Source organism: Panicum virgatum, chromosome 5K (assembly GCF_016808335.1).
Source record: "Panicum virgatum strain AP13 chromosome 5K, P.virgatum_v5, whole genome shotgun sequence".
Classification (NCBI taxonomy): domain Eukaryota; kingdom Viridiplantae; phylum Streptophyta; class Magnoliopsida; order Poales; family Poaceae; genus Panicum; species Panicum virgatum.
Window position 1 is genome coordinate 38,754,184 of NC_053140.1, and position 8,957 is coordinate 38,763,140.

Sequence of the window (8,957 nt, forward strand, 5' to 3'; positions counted from 1 at the left end):
TTGCGTCTAGAGTGTTTAAAAGTGTTGATTTTTTTTTATCCGGCGGAATGCCTAGCTCTTCCGCATATTCACTCCGTTTGGCAGCCAACTCCAATTTTAATCCAACAATATTTTCTTCTCACACCACTCCAGCCATCAGCTCCAGCTCCAGCCAGCCCAACAATATTTTTCTCTCACACCATTCCAACTCCAGGCTCCAGCTCCAGCCTGCCGAACGCTACAATTATCGGCTTAAGCGTTTGAAGGTAGAGCTTGTTGGGGACTTGGTGGTTGAGAATCCAGAAAAGGCAATCCCTTTTCCTATGATTTGGGCATTTGGCCGTGTCTTACTACAAAAGCTTGGCCGGGTGCCAAAAGAAAACGAGTGCCGGTCTGCCAGTCTAGTCCCAAGATGTGTACTCCCCACGTGAGCTTCTATTAGGAGATACCACGTCGAAATTAGCAGCTTTCACCAATACATGCTAGAACTCAAAATATATCCCACGTTTCATTAGGGCAATCTCAAGCATCAAAGATGGGAGAGAGAGGAAAAAATACAAGATACTATTCCCTAAAAGAAGAATTCAAATTTTATAGAAAGTATATGAAATATATTACGATGGATATCACAAATATCACGAGAGAACGTGAAGGATAAAGATGATCGATGAATTTTTTTACCCATAATTATTACGCAATGTGTGCTGTGATCTGTAATTTTTTATATGGTGCATTGGTGCCTAAGTATGTGATATGGTACTATGGCATATTTTTTTATTGGGACAGCCCTCACACATCCTCTGTTGGTGACTCGGGAGCTAGCCTCATCAATGATCGTCCCGCAAATAATTTTTTTATTGACGCGCGCCTCGCTTTGTTTGGCGGTCATCAATGGCCGGCTTGCAACGTTGCGACCTGCGACTTGCACGTCATTCCCAGGCGTCTTCATACACGATTTCTGAAACGTTATCGTCGTTCTCTCTGGTGAAAGCGCCGGCAGCAATTTGAGTTCGTTATGACATGTCAAATTACTTGAATAATAATCGTTCAGGATGGCGTTGATTTTTCCTGGCAGGCGCGGGAAACGTCTTTGACGGTGGTACTCTGCACATGGGCAGCGACGGCCACCATCAGCAAGGCAGCCAAACCCAAACGTGGTGACCAGTAGCAGCAGAACCCCTGTTGAGTGCTGTTCCATTTTGAAACCGTGCGTGGTACTATAGTCGTTGCCCGCTGCCTTCCAGGCAACTTAACGCGAGTTGCCCGGTGGAATTGGATGCTTGCTAGCTAGCTGCTGCCTGCTGCCCCTTAGGCCGCAGGCTGAGCATGTGCCAATAATGAGGTCATGTTTAGATCACACCCTATCAACTCGGTAAACAAAAAAAAAACGTCACATCGAATGATTTGACATATGTATGGAGTACTAAATGAAGTCTATTTACAAATTTTTTTGCATGGATGGGCTATAAATCGCGAGACGAATCTAATGAGCCTCCTTAATCCATGATTTGCAACAGTGATGCTACAGTAACCATCCGCTGATTATTGATTAATCATGGATTAATTAGTATCATTAGATTCGTCTCGCAATTTACAACCCATCTGTGTAAAAAGTTTTGTAAATAGATTTTATTTAGTACTTCAAATTAGTAAGATTACAACACAAAAAAATTTGCGCCCAAACTAAACACGGCCTAATCCTGCTTTCTACGATCAGAAAAGTAAATAATGCTTTCTTGGAGGGTAAAGTCACTTTTCAGAGTTTTGTTTCTAGCGTCCTTTAAACTTTTCCCTTTCTGGAGCTATTTGGTTCCATATTCAACCTAGCTAGTCCCATCAAATCATTCTTTGTCTTCGAGCTGCAATATTGACTTTTAATTTGCCGAGAGTAAGCTAAAAGGTTGCAAGGAGGTGTTCAAACAACGTTTAGGCCTAATTTAATGATTATGTGACGAATAGAACCTAATATGCACCTCTTCCGGCTAAAATTATGAGGCTTATTCGGTCGCGTAAAATTATGAGGCTTATTTGATTTCGTTATGACAAGTATTTAACCAGCAATTACTCTATTGATACATAATTTTTATGGCCCAGATTTAATTTAATGTCGTTGAATTCATATTAGAAAAATTCTTTCTTGTGAGTATACTTTTGTATCACAAAAATGAAAATACTTACAATTATAATTTTAACTAGATGGAGTATTAGTAACTGAAACCATTATTTGCCGCAAGCTAATAATAACACCGTACGTACTGGTTGTGGTTGTACTTTGAAGACGTTTTGTGCCTTCGAATCAAGCCTTAATCCTTTCGTCCGTTCTGATTATATATATTAATGATACAGCTGTTCATGCAATTTAGACTTGAGAAAGTTATCAGAATTCGAGGAATCTTTGCCTTTTCCGGCAAGCAAACCGTGAAGGAGGAGGAGAATCTTCGTCGGGTTCAAACTAAAATCATAAAAAGGTTGGCAACCACGTGTTGTCAAGCAGCGCCGATCTCTTGACGACGAATCCTACTTGGTTGTCAATCCCCTGACTTCTCGCCGCTTGGCCTGCTGCTGTCATCAGTGATGGCAGCCGAGCTTTGTAGTATGTAGCATACCGTTAACGTGCCACCTTTTAGCCGCAGAGAGACCCATTTCATTTAGCTACTGGTAAAAAAAATTGGTTTATTTGTCAACGCCTAGTTAGGTTGCAGGACCGAGTGACCGAGCTCAACTAGAATAAAGTTCAACAGGAAGAAGTCACGCGTGCGCTTGATCACCTTTGATTTTAAAATGGAAGAGTTCTCTGCACATGTTGGAATTAGGATGGAAGAAAACTCTGTGCAGGATACAACACGTTTTGCCGGCAGCAAGAGCAACAAGCTGCATCAGGTGCCGGCTTTGAATCTCTTCGTCTGAACGGATCGTCTCTGCCGAACTTGAACCGGCGCGAGAGACGGAAATACAGGCCGTGGACTTTGCAGAAGGGGCTGCTTGGAAATGACAAACGAGGAGGAAAAGGGTAGACAAATGGCTGGGTTTTGTTGGAGGGGGAGGAGGGGACGGCGGTGTGCGCAGCCACATGTGTGTGGCCTGATCGTGAAGGAGACCTGCTGCGCGCGCGCCGATCTCGATCGCGACAGGACACTGCTCCCGGCAGCTTTGTTTGGTTTCCTCCCCTCGCCTCGCCGGCCCGATGGCTTCTCGTTTTGGGCCTCTGGGGGACACACGATCTGGTGGCGATTTTTTTTCCCACTCAGCTGAGTAGCTAAGCTAATTGCGTGCAATCCTTCTACAACTAGAAGTCGCAAAGAATTGAGTAATCGGCACTGAAACTGAATGTTGAGCACGAACGAGATCCGTCATGGATGATGCATGGGCGCACGGCGCGCGGGCGACTGGTGGCGCACCCGTCTCTAGGGGCAGTAGCTTTCTTTCTTCCCCTGCGACGCTCACAGCTCACGTCACCGCGGGCATCGCCATTGTCGAATCCGAAGCTTCCACGACGCAGCAGAGAGCTGGGTAGAAGTAGAACGACGGGCCTGCTACGTAGTACTATATATGACCCCACCGTATCAATCAGTTTGTTACTAGTAGTAGCAGTTAATTGATGACCTGCTAAGTAGTACGACGAGGCTGCTCACACACGTTTAGCTCGCTGGAAAACACCGACTGGTCACTGGTTTGTTGTTGTCGTTCTTGCTCAGCAAGCACGCACGCAATTCCGGCCGAGGGTGTCAACCTGTCATGTGTCCTGTTATTCCTGCCGTCTCGTGACGGTGAGCTACATGAGTTGACATATAACAGAACGGAACATCCGTGCCCGCCGTCGTCGACGACCACTCTCGTGGTTGTTGGCCGCAGCGCAGGACAGATTATACTCTCATCAAAATTTACGCGCCATTTGATTTTCTTTATATGAATATTAGAAGAAAATTACCATTCGTGGTTATATTCATGTGTGCGGCAGGCGACATCGATCCGCGTCGCCATGTGACGTGACGGTGAACCGCGGGTGGGTCCGGCCGGATCGAGGCTATACTCTTACTCTAGCTAGCACGCACATGCAAATGCAACGCGCCGCACCGTGTGCACCCATCTCGACCACGACAGGACACTCGGCTAGCTAGGTACGCGTACATATACCTAGCTGGGACACTACCGAATCGGCGATCTATAGTAGTGGCAATTTTTTCTCTCATAAATCAGAGTCGTTGCCCAAAAGGGTACTAGCTAGCCACGTAGTGCAATCGTCCTTCTAGAAGTTGCAAGATCGAACGCGTACTCATATTGTATCTTATTAGTATATATGCATGTGCGTTGCAACGGGAGAAATTTTTTTTGTCATAGTAACAAAATTATTCTCTTCTAGGAAATGCAGCTAATAATTATTCAATATTATAAGTAATAAAATGGTAATATTACATTAAATATCGGAAATAGAAAAGCTCAAGAAAACCATAAGTCCACCGAGCCTGTCAGCCCTTATATTTCCATAGAAAATTGGTGGAACCTATATTCATGGTGGCCCCGAGTGTTTCCTATCTTTTTTTGAATTGCAAAGGATCCCAAGCCAAAGGATATTTTTCAAATGTATTTTAAAGCAAAGCATTCTTATTAGTCAAAACAACGATTTGATGTGATTGATATTCTGTGATGCACGCAAGTTACAAGAAAAGGCGGCGTAGATTTATCTGGCACTCGAGTTCAATGCTTGTTTGTTTTTTCATCTTTGCTCCCCTTAGATCATCTCTAGCAAACTCACCAAATCATACTATCTATATCTTTATTTATTTGTCTACTATCCACTCCATAATACTCTCCCTATATTTCTACAAACTCCTGCAGACTCATCAAATCAGGCCAACTAATATAAGTTCATTTTTCCAATTCCAACTGTTATATTTCAATAGTCTATATATTTAAAGAGTTGTTATTTTAACAGTCAAAATCCATACAATTTAGATGGTTCGAACAACAAAATAAATCACAAAAATTGTTTGTTCTAAGAATGCCGCAGCATCTAATCACACCAATGCGGCAAGCACGTCCTAGTCTAAGTGCAAAAAGCTAAAAATAGAAGTCAGCTTGAAGCGACATTTCATCAAATAATTAAAGTGCGTGCAGCATCACAAAAAAAGGAAAGAGCATAGAGCAAGGCCTGCGGGGCAGGTCACGGCCGCTCGACCAGGGAGGCCATGTGGCGACGGGCCAGCGAGAGTCGCGGCGGAAGATGGCCTCCGTGCACCAGCCCTTTCGACAAAACGCTGGATGATGCGTGGGCGCTCGATGGCGAGGCAGCTAGACTCCTCGACGGCTCGACCCCCTGCTATTTACGGCAACAAGAACGCATTCGTTTTCTTTTCCGACGGGAGGTACTCACACGCCAAGTCCGGCTCCTCGGTGAAGGAGCAGATGGCCATATCGGTGCTAAGGTGAGGAGTGACCACTACCGTTGCCGTGCACCAGTTCCAACGGGAGAGGCTGCCATGGATAGTGAGGAGCGATGAGACGACACGGGCATGGGCGGTGAGGGGTGGTGCAGCGGCAGATTCCGAGATGGTGAGCAGGCGCGTGACGGCGCGAGGATAGTGCGCGAGGGAGGAAAAAAATAGAGAAACGGGCCGCGGAGGAAAGAAAGCAGTTCGGCCCACGAAATAAAATGCAGCCCAGCCCAAAACGGACCAAGGAAACAATCCTTGCTTTAGAAATAGGTAGAGATAGAGATAGAGATTATTAAGCTTTCCTTAAAGAGTTATTAGACCTTGACTTAACTTCGTATCAGCAAATTAAGATGAGCTTTCAGCAGCTGTTCAGACACCAACGACACGCAACCAGCAGGAAAACAACTTCACCACTACCAGCAAAAAAAAAAGAGCTTTGTTTGAACAACAGCCATCGACTCTCCACGGCCTGTTTTCTTCAAACAATAAAGAACTCTCCATGGCCTGCACTAGCGCAGGAACTTAGCTGAGGTCCGTCGTCATGAATGATGTCGACCATGCATCATTTATATATATCTTACTAGCAGTACTTCAGAACAAGTGGTGTCAGCGCTTGCACGTACGGAACTAGAAAGATAAGCTGCGAACGCGTCGTCTCCAAACTCAGAAACTTGCACGTACGGAGTCTCGCTATAGGATATAATAAGATGGGATGATATGCCAAACACAAGTCAAGAAGGGCGTGGCCTAGCTAGCAATGTTCAGAATGTGGCAGCAAGAGAGTCGGTTATTTTCGGTAAACTGTACTAGTCTGCAGAGGAAACACTGTAATATCACGAAAGGTAGGGCGCAAACGCAGGCATAAAATCGAATCGAAGCTTGCACGCAGAAGTACAGTACTGGTACTTGCTGGCTGCGGTGCAGATTTTGCAAGAACACGGGAAAGGCTTGCACGCAGCACGCGCCATCTGTGAATGTGAGGTAATGGGAGCACAAGTCCAGCCGTCGCCGCCGGCAGCGTCATCGAGCAAGCCAAGCGACCACCAGCATTTCACGTGAATTTTATGGCCGCCCAGGCCCGTCCGAACGAGCCGCGCGGGATGTCTTCAATCTCGTGCAGTCGTGCGTAACGCACGCACGGCAGGCCGCAGCGCGCGGCCCGTGCGGGGTTTGAGGCTAGTGGACGGCAGGACGTTGGTGCCGGTCCGCCTAATTACTTTTTCATGGTCCAACAAAACTTTTAAATTATTTAACTCAAAATTATATAATATTAGATGTCAGTTTTTTTAGAGCTTGATCTTTAGATTTTATAGTTCAAAATTTTGGACCCTTTATCACCCCTACCCATAACACGAATGGAAATCCCATAGTCCAGAGAAAGAGATGGGGGAGAGAACGCAAGTTTTTTTAGGGAAAAGTCCGGTTTACATCCTCTAACTATTACAAAAAGTCTGTTTTTCAACCTTCAACTACAAAACCGGACAACATAGACCATCCAACTGTCAAAATCGGGCAAATTTGATCCCTGGAGTGGTTTTGAAGGTGGTTTTTCATTTTGTGAGATTTAAAAATATTCAATTTTACACTAAAAAATTTATAAATAATTCATTTTAAGTCAAAAAAATTATGAAATGGGTATCAAAAGTTTTCTAAAAATGTAACTTATATATTGTCACATGACTTGTGAGCTATTCAGATCTATTTTTTTATATTCATAATATTTAGTTGCTTATAGTTATGCCTATTATTTTTAATAACTAAGATTCAAATGGAGCAATAATATACATGTTACATTTTTTTAAAAAAATTGGTACTAGTTTCATATTTTTTTGAGGGATAAGTCTATTTTACAACCTCGAACTAGTCAAGAAGTCCGTTTTTCAACCTCCTACTACGAAACCGGGTAACCTAGGCCCTCGAACTGGCAAAACCGTCCGAATCACCCCTCGAGCACTGTAGCAAGCTGTTTTAAGGGTGGTTTTGCTACCGTAACATTTTCGAATTTCTGGAATTTCACACCTCTCTCAATTAAATAAGAAAGATAGCATAGTTAATACTATCTAAAAATCATGATATTTTTTTGGGAGGTAGATAAAAAGACAATGAATTTATTTTGACTAGATGTGATACATTAAACATAATGAAATTTTGAATTATAAAATTTTAAAAATGGGTAGAATTCAAAATTTCTTGAATTTTTGGGTTAGCTAAACCTTTGATAAAAATGAAATAAAAATATGATAATTCATAATTTTTTATTTAGTTTAATAAGGTATTTTTTATTGGCCCAAGTTTTTATGAAAGCTTTTGAATTCCTTCGAAATGCTCAAATTTGAATCAAATTTGATTCCTCAAATTTTAATTTATGAATTTTCTATAGAACTTGGGCCAATAAAAAATACCTAACTAAACTAAATAAAAAATTATGAATTATCATATTTTTAATGCATTTTTATCATAGGTTTAGCTGACCTAAAAATTCAAGGAATTTTGAATTCTACCTATATTTAAAATTTTATAATTCAAATTCCTTTATGTCTATTGTAGCACATCTAGCCAAAATAGATTCCTTGTCTTTTGATCTACCTCACAAAAAAATAACATGATTTTTAGACAATATTAACTATGCTTTCTTTATTATTTAATTGAGAGAGGTGTGAAATTCCAGAAATTCGGAAAATTTACTGTAGCAAAACCGTCTTTGGCTGAGCCAGGGTTGTTTTTCAAACGGTTTCGTTAGTTGGAGGTGTAGAATGTCCGGTTTCGTAGTTCAAGGGCCAAAATCGGATTATCGTGATAGTTCAGGGTTGAAAAACAGACTTTTCCTTTTTTTTTATTTAAAGTGAATTAGTTTTGATTTTTTAGATCTAATTAGATTTATTTAATTATTTTAGAAAATACAAAACCACCTTCAAAACCACCCAAGGGTCAAATTTGCCCTTATTTTGACAGTTGGATGGCCTATGTTGCCCGGTTTCATAGTTGAAAGTTGAAAATCAGACTTTTGAGATAGTTCGAGGGTGAAAATTGGACTTTTCCCTTTTTTAAAAGGACTAGGCCCCTGCGGCAAATGTTAGAAGTCGCTCGGGTTACTGGCAGTCAAAGCATCACACAAGGGTCAATAACTACTTTTTATTCCGAAACAATTTTTTTGTTCCCCAACAAATTTTTTATATTGCTAGAACAATTAAAAATATGTTCCAGAATAAAATAAATTTGTTCTAGAACAAAATTGACTATGAGCCAATTTGTTGGACTAGTTTAGATCCAAAAACATAAAATCTAGAGTGTGTGACAAATCTGCTGGCAACCCCCGGCCCCTGTCCTGATTCAAGCGAGCGGCCCGTGCAAGTATAGATGGCCATGCGGCCCGTGGCCCGTTGGCACGGCCCGTGGCACGGGATTTTGGCCCGACCCACGGCACGGTCCGGCTCGACGACGATGTGCCTGTGCCGACCCGGCCCGAGACACCAGGCCGTGCCTGGGCCGCCGGCCTGGCCCGTGGCAGGCACGGCCAAAAGGCCAGCATGGTGGCGGCCCGTTGGC